The 18,124-nt window shown below is 45.9% G+C and overlaps 1 long non-coding RNA gene across 1 annotated transcript; it reads left to right on the top strand.

Moving 5' to 3' along the window:
- Positions 1 to 10,971: 10,971 nt before the first annotated feature.
- On the top strand, positions 10,972 to 17,203 carry LOC138102813 (uncharacterized). Its single transcript, XR_011147556.1, has 2 exons — positions 10,972 to 11,194; positions 16,678 to 17,203. It is a non-coding gene; the product is annotated as an uncharacterized lncRNA (long non-coding RNA).
- The last annotated feature ends 921 nt before the right edge of the window (positions 17,204 to 18,124 follow it).

Raw genomic sequence — 18,124 nt, 5'->3', positions numbered from 1 at the left:
GCCGTTCTGGAGGAAGTCTATGCTCAGAATAAACGGGGCCTCTGGGCCACTCACAATCAGATGCTTTTACCATTCCTTCCCAGTCAGGCTCACCTCAGCTTCCAACAGGGTCAACTGCTGTGATCCCCCAGTCACCTCAGCAATAGCAACAGGTGACACTGAACTGTGCTGTAAATCAAATCTCTCCTGATGGGAGAGGGAGTTTTAAAAGTCCTTGCAAGGAGTTCACGAAAACAGAGACTCTTCCTGGAGCTTCACTGCTGCCAGATAGCTGTTTATTAAGTCTTATCAGAGAAATAGGGTCACTAGCGTGACCCAGGCATAACATAGAGCAGTGAAAGAAGGAGAGAAGTGTGTGTTTATCAAGATTTACACAGCCTTTTAAAGATAATTTAACCAATGGTTACTAGAAACGCATATTATTTTTACTTTCCTACCAATTATTCAGTAACATGGCCAGGAACTGCAGAATTCTTTGTCCAATCATCCCAAATTACTTTTACTGCAGAATATGGAGTAATAGAAGAAGAAGAAGAAGGTTTAGAGAACAACAACAATCCTCCATTTTGGTGTTTTTTGCTCTTATCTATTTACTACAAAGAGAAGCCTAAAACCTCTAAATTTTTCACCCTGTGACAATCTTACATAGTAGTCTATCACCTAATTCACACCATTGTATTTTCTAGTTCTTGTCTGATCGTAGGCAGTTTTTTCCAAGGTTGGAGGTTAAAACAGTGTTGTTCAGGGGGGTAAAAACCCTTCAAAACAGGCAGAGAAATATTCTTGGCACTCTGGGTTCCTACATCTCCCCCTCCTGTTTGAACCAAAAACACTTCCTTGACAGCTTTGTCCATGGCTCATCTAGCACAGTGAAGTATACATGGCACAAATACTAAAAGAATTACAACAACAATTAAGACATACAAACCTATCTTCAAAATTTTTCTCCATAAGGGTGTAAGGTCAAACCAATTGAACAAATCGTTCAACAAAGATCTGCTTTCTTCTCCAAGTTTAGCTATTCCGTCCTCTAATTGCCATATACTTTCATGAATGGATTTCGAATGATCCAACAAATTCATACATCACATACCTTCAAATTCTTCACATCTATGTCCATGCACTAATAGAAGATAATCAATTGCTGCTCTGTTTTGCAGAGTCGCTTGTCTCACACTCTGAACATCAGTTAACATATGGCTCAGTGCGAGAGAGACAGCATGAGAGTTCTTACTTAGCCAACAGCCCAATTGATCCAATTGTCTTAAGGCTGCTCCTGCAGCAGCACCAGGTAAAAGGAGAGCTGCAGAAAACCTTTGTCCAAAATTCCAAGCTACAAATTTGTGATTACAATCAGATTTATATTGCTCAACAAATCTTTTCTCCCTACTCTTATGTTCTTTTATCATTTTTGCATTAGGCGTTAGCAAAGAAAGCTTTCCAAAGCTGCATGGACGGCCTTTGACATTTGAGGGAATTGCAGGCCAAATTTTGCCCCCACAAATGAGAAACATCCCTCGTGGTAATTGTAATGGATCCTGGTTGAACGGTGTGCTCATCTTTACTGTTGAATTGCACCAAGATGTTGCATTTCTATATATTTTGTAATTTGGAGTGACATCTGTTATCTTGTCTTTATTTTGTTTCAATGACCCTGGAGAACTGAATACTACACAAAACTCCATCTTTATTGAACCAAGAATTTCCAATTCCTGAGGTTCGTAAGGAGCCTCCGGAAGGGATTTGGTCCAAACATCCCAACTTTCCACTGGATTTGAACTGAATTGTGAAAGTTTTAGATTAGCATGTTTGGAAGGTGGCCATTTGTCTGCTGGTAGACCAACCAAACGTTGAAAATGGCTTCTTTGGCCTTGAATGAGTTAGACAGATGGTATCTAAGCCTGATGCATTGGCCAAAGTCTCCCAGACATTTTCTTTTGGTTGTTTCACTGGGAAAGCTGCATTGCTTAAGGCAATCAGTGAGATGATAAGACACAAATGTAATACCTGATTGAGCTTCATGTTCAACAGCTTTATCTAATATAGGAATCTCTGATCTGTAACAACTTCTACCACACTCTTACATACAAAATTTGCACCATTAACTTTCCCACACTTTTGCATAAGATTCAGTCCACAATTCTTGCACAGAAAAATAACCGATGTCTGTGGCATCGACAGTAGTGTTGACACTGATTCACGTCTGCATGCTCGCTTCCTTGTCCCCGGAGTCGATTCCTGCTTGTTTCTGGACTTGATAAGGTTTCACGGTTTTTGCTGGAATCCACTTCGGTCCTGCACCTGTTGAGACACAAGCATACCCTTTGCCCCGTTATTAGTTGAAATGGACCCTCGATCTTTCCCGTCTCTAAATCTTTGATCAAGACTAAAGGATTTTCTCTCAATTTTGCCTGAGTACTATTTGAAAAATGCCTGATAATTGGTGGAGTAGGTTCTGCAAAGGAGCTATTCAAGAAGTTTAAAACATACAAAGCTTTGTTCAACCGCATTTGAGGCATAGCCTCTGCTTCCCCCCTTTTCTGTTTATCCAAAAGTGATTTTAAGGTATGGTGTGTTCTTTCAATGATGGCTTGGCCCGTAGAAGAATTAGGAATGCCAAATATGTGATGAACACCCCAATTTTTCAGAAATGTGTCAAGGGTTCGTCCGCTGTAAGCTGGACCATTGTCTGCTTTAAGTTCCTGAGGAATGCCTAATAATGCAAATGCTTGCAAAAAATGTCAACATGCATGTTTCGCTGTTTTGCCTATGTGTAGGGAAGCAAAGACTGCACCTGAGAAGGTGTCCACAGATACATGAATATTTTTAAATCTCCCAAAACATGGGTATTTTGTGACATCTGTCTGCCATAATTGCAGGCTCTGCAATCCTCTGGGATTGAGTGCTCCTGTGGATACAGGGGGTTGCACAAGCTGACAGTCTGGACAAGCATTTATGATGGCCTTTGCTTGATCTTTAGAAATGTGAAATGTCCACATCGGTGCTTGTGCGTTCTGATGAAAAAATGCATGACTCAGTTTTGCTTGTTCAAACATGCTCGGCAAAGTGTTTGAAACGACAATGGTTAATTTATCTGCTTGTGCATTTCCTTCTGCCAAAAATCCTGGAAGAGAAGAGTGTGGTTCTGTTCGTAACCGGGTGGAAAAACCAATTTAGTGTAGTGGTTTGGCCCAAAATACTCATTACTGTTTATCTTCTGTGAGATAAGAATTAGGAGGAATGCAAAGCAGGCACCAAACTTGAAAGAATATAAAGAAGTTTATTAACAGACCTAAAAGAGGGAAAAAAAAATTATGCCACCTTCAGAACTCTCCTCCTCCCCCCACATTCCTCCCTTATCCCACTGACAATGTAAAAAGACAACCCTTAAGATGTTCAGTCTGTTTACCACTTCCATAATAACCTTGTTCAGTTCATTTAGAAAGAGAAGTCTCTTCTTGCTCGTGCTATGAAATCATTATCACAATGAGACAGCCGCCCACTTCCAAATATTGCTCAGTCCATTTAGGAAGAGGTCTCTCTGTTTGCAATGTGAGTCCCTTCCCCCGACTTGCAGCTTTTCCCACAACTGCTTTCAAGGGTCCACTCTTGAAGGTTTTTGGGGTACAATTTTAAGGTTGAGCCATTCAGAAACAAAAGTTCTCTTCACCTATCTCTGGGAGCATTTAATCTCTAAGAACAGAGGCCCTCCTCCTTCCCTGGGAGCAAAGGGTCCTCCTCATCTTCATCTTTAGGACTATCTCTGGGAGCTTCTCTAGGAACTGAGGTTTTCTCCTTTCCTGTGTGGACCAAAAGTCCTCATCGTTTCCATCTCTCCCTGTTCAAATTTCTCATTAAATTACAGCTGCTTCAGCATCTGCCTATCTCAGCGCAGGTGCTTTTGCTTATGAGTTGAACACTCCACCCCCCATATCTTCATGAAATTACAACAGATACTCTGATATATCATAGCTTCACAACAGAATTTCAGCTTTAAGCATCTCCTCTTTCTCTTCCCTCAGGTTTTCAGCTCTTCACAGCAATAAAAGGGTTAATCTCACCTTGGCCTTGCAGCTGTGTGGGTTATCGTTGTTGGCCACCTGACCTCTGCTGGACAGCGGTACCGCTTTCGCTGAAATCTTGGCTGCAGTGGGGGGGGGTTCCAAGCCGCTCTGGCTGCCCACGGCAAGGCAGTGGGGGGGTCATCCTGGAGCCGTGGCTCTGCCCAGACTGGCCCGAGCAGGGGCTGGGCCCACTGGCCCCTGCTCGGGCCCCACAGCCACCTGTCCCAGCACCGGAAACGAGAGAGAGCTTGGGGGAAGAGTTTGTCTATTCTTAAGTGTGTATCACAGAGGCGGTCACAACTTTAAGTGGCTTAAAGAATTGTCCATATTCAAACTGGCCAGCTGATAGGTTCTATCAGGTCCCAGAGGAAGCTGTAAGCACCCCTTAGCAAGGACATCCCTTCCGGGACTATGCTTGCTAACCTATGACAGTGGTCTGATATAGGAAATAAAATATTTGTGCTCTCTCTTATCTATTAATTTTTTCATACACCTGAGATAAGAATACAGATTCTCATTATCAACTTCTTTCCAAAATGATCCTTCTATTCTTTTAACTATATTTGCTATGTAAGCTGAATCTGTAATTAGATTGAATGATTCTTGAAACAAATGAAATTCTCGAATGACTGCTGCTAATTCCACAATCTGGAGTGAGCCTTGTACTATCTGAATATCTGATTCCCATTCTTTTGTAGTTGCATTCTGCCATGTTATCACTTATCTAAGTGTTTTCCCTGAACCATCAAGAAATAATGTTATTGCGTCTAATGGCACTTCACTTATCATGGGTTTTTCTCTAAAGCTTACTTTTGCTTGTAGCAGTTTGTGGCTTGGAAAATGAATTGAGCAAACGCCTGAATAATCTAACTATGCAACCTGCAAATCATCTGATTTTTGCATTGCCCAGTCAAAATATTTCTTTTTCAAAGGCAAATAGGTTGTTAGTAACCTTGCTCTAGCTCTGATTATAATTTGAGCTGCCATTTCCAAAGTTGTGAATATTGTTTTAGGGGATCTATAGGGAAGAAAAATCCACTCTAACATTAATAAAGGATTTTGCTGTGATGAGTCCCATTGAAATATGAGACCATACAGTTGCATATTTTCTCCTAACACTACAAGGAAAAACGGTTGGCTCAGTATAAAGCGATGTGCTTGTCTGTTGAAGAGCTTCAGCAATCTTTTCAAGACCTTCTTGAGCTTCAGGTGAGAGGGTTCTGGGCGAATTGATATTACAGTCTCCCCTCAAGAGATTAAAAAGTGGTGCAAGTTCATAATCTGTGATTCCCAAGATTGGTCTGATCCAGTTGATCTCTCCCAAAAGCTGTTGTAGATCTCATAGATTTTTAACTTGAGTTCTGACTTGTATCTTCTGTGGTCTTATTGCTTGCTCTGTAAGTCTCCATCCTAAATATCTCCATGGTGAATTTTCTTGAATTTTTGAAGTGGAGATTTCCAATCCGGCTTTTTGGACTTCTGTAATCACACTGTTGCGAGCTTCTTGTAGTTCTTGTTGTGTGGATGCCTCAAGGAGCAGATCATCCATATAATGAATAATTATCGCTTGTGGGTGTTTCTTTTGCTCTGGAGATAAGGCTCGCCCCACAAACCATTGACAAATGGTTGGATAATTTTTGAGACCTTGTGGAAGGACAACCCAGTGATATCTTTGCAGAGGTTCTTGTCTGTTGATGCTCGGGACTGAAAATGCAAATCAAGGAGCATCCTCTGGATGAAGTGGGATGTTGAAGAAACAATCTTTGAGATCAATGATTACAGGTGGCCAATCTCTCAGAATCATCGAGAGAGATGGAAGTTCAAGTTGAAGTGATCCCATTTCTTCAATGACTTCGTTAATTTTCCTGAGGTCATGGAGCAATCTCCATGGACCGGAGGTTTTCTTGCAAATCACGAATACTGGAAAATTCCAGGGACTATTGGTTGGTTTTATGTGGCCTTTTTGCAATTGTTCTTTAACAAGACGCTTGAGGACACTCCATTTCTTCTCTTCCAGGGGCCACTGGTCCACCCATACAGTATCGTCTGTTTTCCAGGTTAATTTAAAGGTGGTGAGTGCTGCAGTGACCCCTATTAAAAATCCACTTCTATCTTTGTTCCCCATTGTGACAACATGTCTCTTCCCCATACTGTGATGGGCTTCTTCACAATGAAAGGACGAATGATTGCTGTCTTTCCTCCTGGTCCTGAAACAACGATTGCATGCTCACACTGCAGGCATAGGGTATTTCCTCCAATACCTGAATGCAAATTCAGAGTTGCCCTCAAGCGCCATTCTTTGGGCCAAAAGAGATAAGACATGACTGTAACATCTGCACCAGTGTCCAACATGCCCTTGATTGAGATTGTCTTGTGTAGCGGGTTTGGTTCTGTAACCGGGCAGAAACACCAATTTAGTGTAGTGGTTTGGCCCAAAATACTCATTACTGTTTATCTTCTGTGAGATAAGAATTAGGAGAAACACAAAGCAGGCACCAAACTTGAAAGAATATAAAGGAGTTTATTAACAGACCTAAAAGAGGGAAAAAAAAAAAAAATTATACCACACCTTCAGAACTCTCCTCCTCCCCCCACCTTCCTCCCTTCTCCCACTGACAATGTAAAAAGACAACCCTTAAGATGTTCAGTCTGTTTACCACTTCCATAATAACCTTGTTCAGTCCATTTAGAAAGAGAAGTCTCTTCTTGCTCGTGCTATGAAATCATTATCACAATGAGACAGCCGCCCACTTCCAAATATTGTTCAGTCCATTTAGGAAGAGGAGTCTCTCTGCTTGCGATGTGAGTCCCTTCCCCCAACTTGCAGCTTTTCCCACAACTGCTTTCAAGGGTCCACTCTTGAAGTTTTTTGGGGTACAATTTTAAGGTTGAGCTGTTCAGAAACAAAAGTTCTCTTCACTCATCTCTGGGAGCATTTCATCTCTAAGAAATCTTTGGGAGCGTCTCTAGGAACTGAGGTTTTCTCCTTTCCCATTTGGAGCAAAAGTCCTCATTGCTTCCATCTCTCCCTGTCCAAACTTCTCATGAAATTACAGCTGTGTCAGCATCTGCCTATCTCAGCGCAGGTGCTTTTGCTTACAAGTTGAACTGAACACTCCACCCCCCATATCTTCATGAAATTACAATGGGATACTCTGATATATCATAGCTTCACAACAGAATTTCAGCTTTAAGCATCTCCTCTTTCTCTTCCCTCAGGTTTTCAGCTCTTCACAGCAATAAAAGGGTTAATCTCACCTCGGCCTTGCAACTGGAATGTTGCTTATCGCAGTGGAGAGGGGGGAGAGCCGAGCCGCTCCAGCTGCCCACGGCAAGGCTGTGGGGGGTGTTCCGCCGGTGGAACAGGGCCCATCAGCTCCAGGATGGCCGTGGCCCGGCCCGGCCTGGCCCGAGCAGGGCCTGGGCCGGGCCCACTGGCCCCCGCATGGGGCCCGCAGCCACCTGTCCCAGCACTGGAAACGAGAGAGAGCTTGGGAGGGGGGGGGGGTTGTCTATTCTTAAGTGTGTATCACAGAGGCGGTCACAATTTTAAGTGGCTTAAAGAATTGTCCATATTCAAACTGGCCAGCTGATAGGTTCTGTCAGGTCATGGGGGGAAGCTGTAAGCACTCCTTTGCGAAAACATCCCTTCCGAGACTATGCTAGCTAACCCATGACATCTTGTCTCCACATGTTAAGCTGCAAATGATCACAGGTTGATCACAGCCTATCTGCTTCATCCAACTGGCATGAATGTCCACGTCTTCAATGCCAAGTGAAGCTTGTTGATTGGTCACTAGCATGATCAGTTCTGTTGTATGAGATGGTAAGGCAATAGCCTTGGCTATTGGAGTATTTTTTGGAATAACCAGTGGAGGACGTAAAGGTTGAGCCAAAACTGTTAGCTCTTCATTTTGATCTGCTGAAACAATTGATGGAAAAACAACAAGCCCTATGATGCTACATCTTTCCTTGCCTACTGTTAAAAAGTCTTGTCTCTTCCAAGATGTTCCAGTGACCGCTGTGGGTATCACTGCATGACTTTCATTCATAAAACTTACTAATTTGGAAGCTGCCAATTCGCATTGCACCCCTGGTGGTAGCAATTCTGGGTCGCTGGGGAATCTACAGATGGTCCGATCGATGGAGTTTGATTGACCTTCCCCAATAACTGTGTTCCCTGTGGGATTACAGATTGAGCCATCGCCATCACTTGTGTCGTAGCACGTTGGCGTCCCGCGCTCCTTTTCAAGTTTTTCGGAAGAGGTAAAAGATTCCCATCCACATATGTTCTGGGGCGACATTGATTGGCATGATGCCTTCCTCTACTACATCTTGGACAGAGACCTGACGCTTTCACATTTTTTCCAGGTCCTGGACAATGCTTTTTCATGTGTCCATATTTTCCACATTTAAGGCATGGTCCCCCAGTGAATTCTGCAGCCATCACTTCTGTGGAGTTACTTCGTTGTAGATCTGAACGAAACGCTGCTACTTGCTCTTTAAGAAGTATTCCAAGTTCTTGTCCAAAAGCATTTGCTTGGACTGTTGCAACATGCTGAGGTGTGCCCACCTTACTGCATGCTTCTATCATTTCAGCTATGGTCGGTTGACCAGGCATAGCACTGATTATACGTTTGCACTCTGCATTAGTGTTTGCAAAAGCAAGACCTCGTAGCAGATATGGTTTTGCCTCATCATCACTGACTTGTCTGTCCAAGTCTTGCATAAGGCGATCGACAAATGAGGTAAAAGTTTCAGCAAGACCTTGCTTTATTTCTGTGTAAATGCCTTCTGGAGTTCCAGTTGGTGGAATTTGTAAGATTGCTTTTTGCGCTGCTTCTTTGATATCTATAAGCACATTTCAAGGTAAAACCACTGCCTGATCTTCTGGTCTAGCATGAAGTTCGTCACCAGCCAATTGCTCTAATGTGAGAGCTGCATGTGGTCCTCCTGCATATTTTTCTCTCAGCTCACGAAGTGCTCTTCTCCATCTTGCATCCCATAGCAGGAGTTGTGCATCTGTAAAAATTGTTGAGGCAATACTTCTACAATCAAAAGGTACCAAATCATAATTGTTAAATGTGCCTCTCAAAAGTTGTTTGAAGTATGGACTTCCCAGTCCATGATTCTTTACTGCATCCATTAAATCTTTGATGACTTGATGATCCATAGGTTGCCATACAGGAGGATTTTGATTTTGTCTGGAATACGTAACTGGCATTACAATACTATCTGTTTCGGCCATATTAAAATCAATGTCTTTGAGTCCTTTTTTACTAATACTTGGCCAGTCTGTTGTAACAGATGTATCTTTTGAAACATATTTGTTGGGTGAAACCATGTCCATACCAGCATTCCGTGGACTTGCAGCTTGAGAGGATGCAGGTTCTTCCTCACTGAAGAATCCATGCATTCTATCTTCTTCTCCCCCTCCTGGATGAGGAATAGGGGAGGGTATTCGTGGTCATGCACTGTAAGGTAATAAATGAGGAGTGGCTGAACCTGCCATCGCAGGTGGCTGTGATCTGGACACGGGAGGAGAGGGTACAGTGGATTTGGACAGGGTATTGCCACCATGCGGGATGGGTGAGGGCTGGGGACCCAGTGCACCAACCTCTTGAGGTAGATAATCTCTTGCACATTCTTTGAGTCGGAAATTAAGATGACAAACTAAGTCATCCAAAAGCTGAAGGCGACGGTGGAAGAATGAGGGATCAGATGCCTGTTGTTGTGGAACTCAAAGCCTTGAAGGAGGCATGCAAAAAGTTGGAGTTGTACTGCTCATCATAAAAAAATGAGATGAAGCTTGAGAAGATATAGGAATGCCTTCTGAAGCTGTGATGGTCACCATATTCTCCCAACTGAGGTCCTGAACAGGCACTTGAGGATGAAAAAGTCCCATAAAATCAGCTGAGCATCCCTGAGAAGTTCGAGAAGAATGTGCTTGAATTGGTACGTTACAGTGCGGATACTGCAACACGTATATCAGACAACAAGGCCCGTGGAAAAGAAATATATATGGACCGATTCTTGATGGATGCTTCAGGGAGATGTTTATTTTCCCAGCCACATGGCTGAGGATCTGCCCAGGAACTGAGGCAATCATGGGACCCGAGGGTCCTTGCCTGCGCAGGGGAACACAAAACAACCAATGGGGAATGAGACTGACCAGGGGCTAGGGAAACCCCATGTCTCCCCACCAGGGCCCCTCTCCCAGGACTACATGGCAGGGGGGAGGGCCCCAACAGTACGTTTCGCTCCGAGACTTCCCTTTTAGTAGGGATAATACGTGGTGCATCCTGCTGTGGTGGAAGAGGAGTTAGCATATAATTGAAGAAGTCCACCTTCTCTTCTGGAGATAGAACAGATCTTGTTTCGCTGAAGACGTGTGGGAGATATGGTTTAATATTGTGTGATTGTCGTGATAATTCTCTGAGTGGTGTTGTCAGAGGGATGGGGGGGGTACACGTGATGCTGACAGAGTAGCTGCTGAAATGCCTTGGCTGTATGCCCTTGGCCTTGGCTGCGGTGAAGACAGGGGCACTGTTGATGCAGAGCCGGTGGGAGCCGCAGCCGCTGAAGGCATGTACGATGGAGCTGCAGTAGCTGATGGAATTACAGCGCTGGCCGGAGGTGCTGTGTCTACTGGCGGTGCTGGCGTAGCAGCTGAGGCGTCCGTGTCTGGCAGCCGCGCAGGGGTAGCAGGTGGGATCGGGGGTGGGGCCGGCCTGGTACTAGAAACGCTGGGGCCGGGGACCGGGGGTGCAGCTTGGCCGGAGCTAGGGGTGTGGCTGACGCCCTGGCTAGGGCTAGGTGCAGGGCTAGGAGTGGCTTGAGTCGCGAGCGGCGTTGCTGGGGTAACCGCGGTATCTGAGGACGGGGGGGGGTTATGCTGCGCGGCGCAGGCATGGAAGCGAAGCCTCCGGAATGCAGAAGTAAAGCAGAATCAGCAGCGGCGGGGCTGATGATGTCAGAAGCAGGCGCCGCCGCCGCGCCGGGCAGTTCAAACGCGGAAGCGGCTGTGAATCCGTGCTGCGTGGGGGTAGCGGGAGGGCTAGATGGAAGCTCCGGGACCGCCCTTGGCTGCGCGCATAGTTCATCTGACGGAAGGACCCCGAGTTCGGGAGGTACAGATCGCCCCCTGTCTTGTGGTGTAATGGGTGGTTTGGGCATGATGGAAACCACGCCCTCCGAGGCAGACTCCGTCTTCAGGGAGACGGTCGGGGATCCCCCTCCCCCCCGGGCATGCGCCCGTGAAGGGAACTCTAAAATTGCTGTATCATGTTCCTCGCTTGGACCGACCAAAAAGTTGTAATTTCGGGTCCGGTAAAAATTCCCATTCTGCCTCCGGAATGGCTGCGCCCCCCCTCCCCGCCGCCTGCAGTGCCTGCAGGGATGGATAATCGCTTTTTCTAGGAACCTCGGGGACTTTTGCACGAACATCGCGTTTTCCGCCCGTCTCTGAGGGTGGGAAGGGTGCAAGCGGGGTTTTAAAATCTCCCGCTGTTTGCACGGGTGTCAGCGAGCTCTCCGCGGGAGTTTTAAACAGCTCGTCTGTGGGAGAAGTAGGAGGTGCCAGCTCTAGAAGTGTTTCATAAATTACTCTAGCTGGCGGTATTAATTTCTGAGCCGTTTCATCTCTTAGACTCGCGTAATGGTATAGAATAGAATTAACATTCTCCCAAAAAGATGGTAAATACAAATCTCCAATTACTGCATCTGGAAACTATTTTTTCACCCAGGATAGCAAATTACGTATTTCTTTTCTAGATGCTGGTAAGGGATGGTTACGAACTAGGTTTTCAAAACTATGTATTACATTTGCCTTGGCCTGGGATGGAACTGCACCCATAATTTGCTATTTGGTCAAGTTTTGGACAGCTCACCGTGTTTTAGATGGTTGTTATCAGCTCATGAAATCCTGGTCTGTGTTCCGTCCAGCAGTTCACAGCTCCTCCTCCCCCCTGTCGACCAAGGCTAGGAGATCCTGGAGTTTCAAAGCCGACCCCAGTTTTTTTTTTCTTCTGTTTCTAGTTGCGCGCTGCCATCCAAAACGTCCTGGCTTGCTTTGTTCCAATGAGGCCGAACATAGAGCACCAATTGACACTGAACCGTGCCGTAAATCAAATCTCTCCTGATAGGAGAGGGAGTTTTAAAAGCCCTTGCAAGGAGTTCGAGAAACAAACAGAGACTTTCTTGGAGTTTCACTGCTGCCAGATAGTTGTTTATTAAGTCTTATCAGAGAAACAGAGTCACTAGCGTGACCCAGTAGGCTTGAAACCTGGCAGAAACACCAATTTAGTGTAGTGGTTTGGCCCAAAATACTCATTACTGTTTATCTTCTGTGAGATAAGAATTAGGAGAAATGCAAAGCAGGCACAAAACTTGAAAGAATATAAAGAAGTTTATTAACAAACCTAAAAGAAGAAAAAAAAATATTATACACCTTTAGAACTCTTCTCCTCCCCCCACCTTTCTCCCTTCTCCAAGTGACAATGTAAAAAGACAACCCTTGAGATGTTCAGTCTGTTTACCACTTCCATAATAACCTTGTTCAGTCCATTTAGGAAGAGGAGTCTCTCTGCTCACATGCAAGTCCCTTCCCATGACTTGCAGCTTTCCCACAACTGCTTTCGAGGGTCCACTCTTGAAGTTTTTGGGGTACAATTTTAAGGTTGACCCGTTCAGAAACAAAAGTTCTCTTCACCCATCTCTGGGAGCATTTCATCTCTAAGAAATCTTTGGGAGCATCTCTAGGAACTGAGGTTTTCTCCTTTCCCAATTGGAGCAAAAGTCCTCATCTGGTCCATCTCTCCCTGTCCAAACTTCTCATGAAATTACAGCTGCGTCAGCATCTGCCTATCTCAGCGCAGGTGCTTTTGCTTACAAGTTGAACTGAACACTCCATCCCCCATATCTTCATGAGATTACAACGGGATACTCTGACATATCATAGCTTCACAACAGAATTTCAGCTTTAAGCATCTCCTCTTTCTCTTCCCTCAGGTTTTCAGCTCTTCACAGCACTAAAAGCGTTAATCTCACCTCGGCCTTTCAGCTGGATTGTTGCTTATCACTGTCGGTCACATGACCTCTGCCAGACATCAGTGCAGCTTTCGCTGAAATCTTGGCCTTGGCCGAAGTGGAGGGGGGGGGAGCCAAGCCACTCCGGCTGCCCACAGCCCTGCTCTGGGGGGGTTCCACAGGTGGAACAGGGTCCATCGGCTCCAGGATGGCTGTGACCCAGCCCGGCATGGCCCGAGGGGGGCCTGGGCTGCACCCGCTGGCCCCCGTACGGGGCCAGCAGCCACCTGTACCAGCACCCAAAACGAGACCGAGCCTCTGCCTCGGGGTTTACTATTTTTAAGTGTGTATCAGATGCGGTCACAATTTTAAGTGGCTCAAAGAATTGTCCATATTCAAACTGGCCAGCTGATAGGTTCTATCAGGTCATAGAGGAAGCTGTAAGCACCCCTTTTCAAGAACATCACTTCCAGGACTATGCTTGCTAACCCATGACACCCAGGCATAACATAGGGCAGTGAAAGAAGGAGAGAAGTGTGTGTTTATCAAGATTTACACAGCCTTTTAAAGATAATTTAACCAATGGTTACTAGAAACGTATATTATTTTTGCTTTCCTACCAATAATTCAGTAAAATGGCCAGGAACTGCAGAAATCTTTGTCCAATCATTCCAAATTACTTTTACTGCAGAATATGGAGTAGTAGAAGAAGAAGAAGAAGGTTTGGAGAACAACAACAATCCTCCATTTTGGTGTTTTTTGCTCTTATCTATTTACTACAAAGAGAAGCCTAAAACCTCTAAATTTTTCGCCCTGTGACAATCTTACATAGTAGTCTATCACCTAATTCACACCATTGTATTTTCTAGTTCTTGTCTGATCGTAGGCAGTTTTTTCCAAGGTTGGAGGTTAAAACAGTGTTGTTCAGGGGGGTAAAAACCCTTCAAAACAGGCAGAGAAATATTCTTGGCACTCTGGGTTCCTACAACAGATTTTGCCCCCACATGCCCTGATGGCATTAGAGTACACTGTGCGCCAGTATCAACCAATGCATCATATTTTTGTGGCTCTGATGTGCCAGGCCATCGGATCCACACCATCCAAAAAACCCGGTTCTCCCATGCCTCTTCCTGGCTAGAGGCAGGGCCCCTCTAGCCCTGGTTATCATTCTTCCCCTGGGCGTACATTCTCGAGGTACCTTCAAGGGGATCCGACATATCATCCTCCCTTCTGTAATACCTGGCAGCTCGGTCACGGGAGGCTGAAGCTACTTTCATCTTAGCAGAACCCCCTCGGTTAGTGTCTCCCTCCTTGAGTTCACGCACCTGCACTGCCAGGACAGAAGTGGGTTTCCCATCCCACCTTCTCATGTCTTCCCCATGGTCGCACAGAAAAAACCACAGCTCAGCTCGTGGGGTGTTCCCTCCCTCTCTAGCCAGGGGACATCGGGCTCTAACTTGGGGGCCTGTGACACGCACTGGTGCAACACTGATCTTCCTCATCTCCTCCCTCATCCCCCTAATCTCCTCTTTAAATTCCTCTTTGAGGTCCTTAACCATGGCAGAGACATGAGCTTTCAGCGGGCCATTGACCATACTGTCATAATTTCCAAGCTTGTTGGCAACAGAGCCCACTGTTTCTCGGTTGTCCTCTGCATTAATTGTTGCAATGAAGGTGGTGTATTGCTGTGGCCCTAGCTTTGCCAGGTTCCACAACATCTGCCCTGTGCACTTGACCTTATCGGGGTCATTATCATGCTGTCCATCCTTCCCAAAGAGTACCTCTAATACTGCCACCTCTCTTAGCTGTTGGATCCCTTCCTCAAGTGTCTTCCATTGCATTCTATGATGGTACTCCTGCATTCTCTCTTTATGAACGAACCTTTCTCTCACACTCGTTAAGAGCCGCTCCCAGAGAGAAAGGGGCCCTGGCTCCCTGTCATAGGTTAGCAAGGATAGTCCCGGAAGGGATGTCCTTGCTAAGGGGTGCTTACAGCTTCCTCTGGGACCTGATAGAACCTATCAGCTGGCCAGTTTGAATATGGACAATTCTTTAAGCCACTTAAAGTTGTGACCGCCTCTGTGATACACACTTAAGAATAGACAAACTCCCCCCCAAGCTCTCTCTCGTTTCCGGCGCTGGCACAGGTGGCTGTGGGCCCTGTGCGGGGGCCAGCAGGCCCGGCCAGGCCGGCCCTGCTTGGGCCAGGCTGGGCAGGGCCACGGCCAGCCTGGAGCCATGGGCCTGTTCCAGCCGTGGAACCCCCCCCCCCCCACTGCCTTGCCGTGGGCAGCCAGAGCGGCTCGGAACCCCCCCCCCCCCCCCCCCACTGCAGCCAAGATTTCAGCAAAGCGGCACCTCTGTCCGGCAGAGGTCAGGTGACCAACAGCGATAAGCCACACAGCTGCAAGGCCAAGGTGAGATTAACCCTTTTATTGCTGTGAAGAGCTGAAAACCTGAGGGAAGAGAGAGAGGAGATGCTTAAAGCTGAAAGTCTGTTGTGAAGCTATGATATATCAGAGTATCCTGTTGTAATTTCATGAAGATATGGGGGGTGGAGTGTTCAACTTGTAAGCAATAGGCAGATGCTGAAGCAGCTGTAATTTCATGAGAAGTTTGGACAGAGAGAGATGAACCAGATGAACCAGATGAGGACTTTTGCTCCAAACGGGAAAGGAGAAAAACCTCAATTCCTAGAGATGCTCCCAGAGATAGTCCTAACAATGAAGATGAGGAAGACCCTTTGCTCCCAGGGAAGAAGGGCCTCTGTTTTTTTGTTTCTGAATGGCTCAACCTTAAAATTGTACCCCAAAAAACTTCAAGAGTGGACCCCCGAAAGCAGTTGCGGGAAAAGCTGCAAGTCGGGGGAAGGGACTCACATCGCGAGCAGAGATACTCCTCTTCCTAAATGGACTGAACAATATTTGGAAGTGGGCGGCTGTCTCGTTGTGATACTGTTTTCATAGCACGAGCAAAAAGAGACTTCTCTTTCTAAATGGACTGAACAAGGTTATGGAAGTGGTAAACAGACTGAACATCTTAAGCGTTGTCTTTTTACATTGTCAGTGGGAGAAGGGAGGAAGGTGGGGGGAGGAGGAGAGTTCTGAAGGTGGTATATTTTTTTTTTTTTCTTTTCTTCTTTTAGGTCTGTTAATAAACTTCTTTATATTCTTTCAAGTTTGGTGCCTGCTTTGCATTTCTCCTAATTCTTGTCTCACAGAAGATAAACAGTAATGAGTATTTTAGACCAAACCACTACACTCGCTCACAAATATCTGGTCCACACCCGGGTCCTGGGTCAATGATCCCAAATACCTTGCCTCACCACTATCCAGTTGCACGCCTGTGCCCATAAGGTCCCAAACCCAAAGTAACCAAGTTGTATAAGCCTCACGCCCCCTTTGCACAATGTCTTTTCGCATTCTTGTCGTACAACACGGACTCAGTGATTGTTATAAACATATATTATAATACTGGCTTCTCGCAAAGTACAAGGGTAGATATTATATCTATATATATATTATATTATATTATATAATGTTAGAAATGCTTTTTGCTGTGTGGATGTAGTTTTCTCTCTTTTTAGCAGGAATGTTAGCAAGTGTGAGCAAGTAAGATAGCCTCCAAACGAACAGAGCATGAGGCCCAAGGAGCTGCTAATCAACACTTTGTCCAGGGAACAAAAGGGCCTAAAGGCTACTCCGCCCGGAGAACAGGAGGCCAGGAGAGTCCGAGAGCCGTTATCACCACTCTACCCGGAGAGACGAAGAGGCCCAAAGCTGCAATCAGCCCTGACTGTCTGGAGAATTAAGAGATCCACCCTACCATCGACTCTTACCTAGCGGGCCCAACCCCAAGAATCAAAAGAAATAAAACCGCAAGGCAGAAGACTACGCATGCTCTAAAAAGGCGGAACCAAGGAGTGGCCATGCAGAACAGCTCCGGGAAAAGTTTTAATATTAATAGAGAACAGACAGTAAAAATGGTATAAAAAGGACTCACCTCTAGCATCAGGGGTGCTCTTGGCAGAGCGCCAAGGTACCCGGCCGTTACCCCTTTGCTTTATTTTATGTGTCTCTTATTGTCTTTATATTAAACCCTTTAAATTCTCACAGGAGAGTGAACCTCGTTTTTCACAGTGATGATTTCAGGTTCTGACTCTCCTGCTGGTTGCGAGGGCCCTGGTTCCCCATCATCATTAACTGGGCATACTGATTTGGTCTTATACTTCCTCCTTTGCACAGGGGCGACTGCCGCTGGCTGTGATTGCCCTTGTGGTTCAGCTGGAGCCTGGACGGTTGTAACATCCGTGGGTTCTGCTGCTGCACCATCAGACTCTCCCCCTTCGGGGCAGGGAGAGGGTTTACCACTAGCTGGGGAGGTGTATTCCCTCTGCAGCACCTGCCACATCTTGTGCATCTCCTTCACCAGTGCCCCCACTAAATCTGGGTGGTTCATTTCTGAGGTGGGCTCTTGGGCAGTGTCAGGGTGTGGGGCAGGGTCAGGCTCTGGGAATGGATCTCTAGTGTCTGGGGCCGTGTCAGGTTCTGGGGCAGGATCAGGCTCTGGGGTAGGATCTCTAGTCTCTGGGGCCAGTGTCTGTGTAGTTATCCAAGTCAATCTCAACTTGTCTCTGAGTGCTAAATAGAGTAGGCTTATCAGCACCACTTGGTTAGTATCCAGAGGAAATCTAAACCCTTCAAAAATTGGTGGGGTGGGCCCAAAGAACTGGTTGAGGGGTTGGGAGAAAACTTCCCCTGGTGTCATTTCCTCACAGAAAGTACCATTTTTAACATAACCCCAAAAACATGCACTTAGTGTGTGATAGCCCTTTATCCATGTGCCCACATTCCAGAGCAAGATAAAAGCCCATGAATTCCTCACCTTCTTGACCCATAGTGCAAACTGGATAACAGCAATGGTAGCCATAGTCAGAGGACCCATGTTTAGGTAAGGAGCTGCAAAGGGGAAGAATATAGCCACGACCACCTGCCACCCGAACCAGGGTAAACTAGACCACATAGTGCTGCCTA

Source organism: Aphelocoma coerulescens (genome assembly GCF_041296385.1).
Source record: "Aphelocoma coerulescens isolate FSJ_1873_10779 chromosome W unlocalized genomic scaffold, UR_Acoe_1.0 ChrW_unloc_scaf_2, whole genome shotgun sequence".
NCBI lineage: Eukaryota > Metazoa > Chordata > Aves > Passeriformes > Corvidae > Aphelocoma > Aphelocoma coerulescens.
Note: the sequence above shows the minus strand (reverse complement) of the source record. Positions and strands in the feature narration are given on the sequence as shown.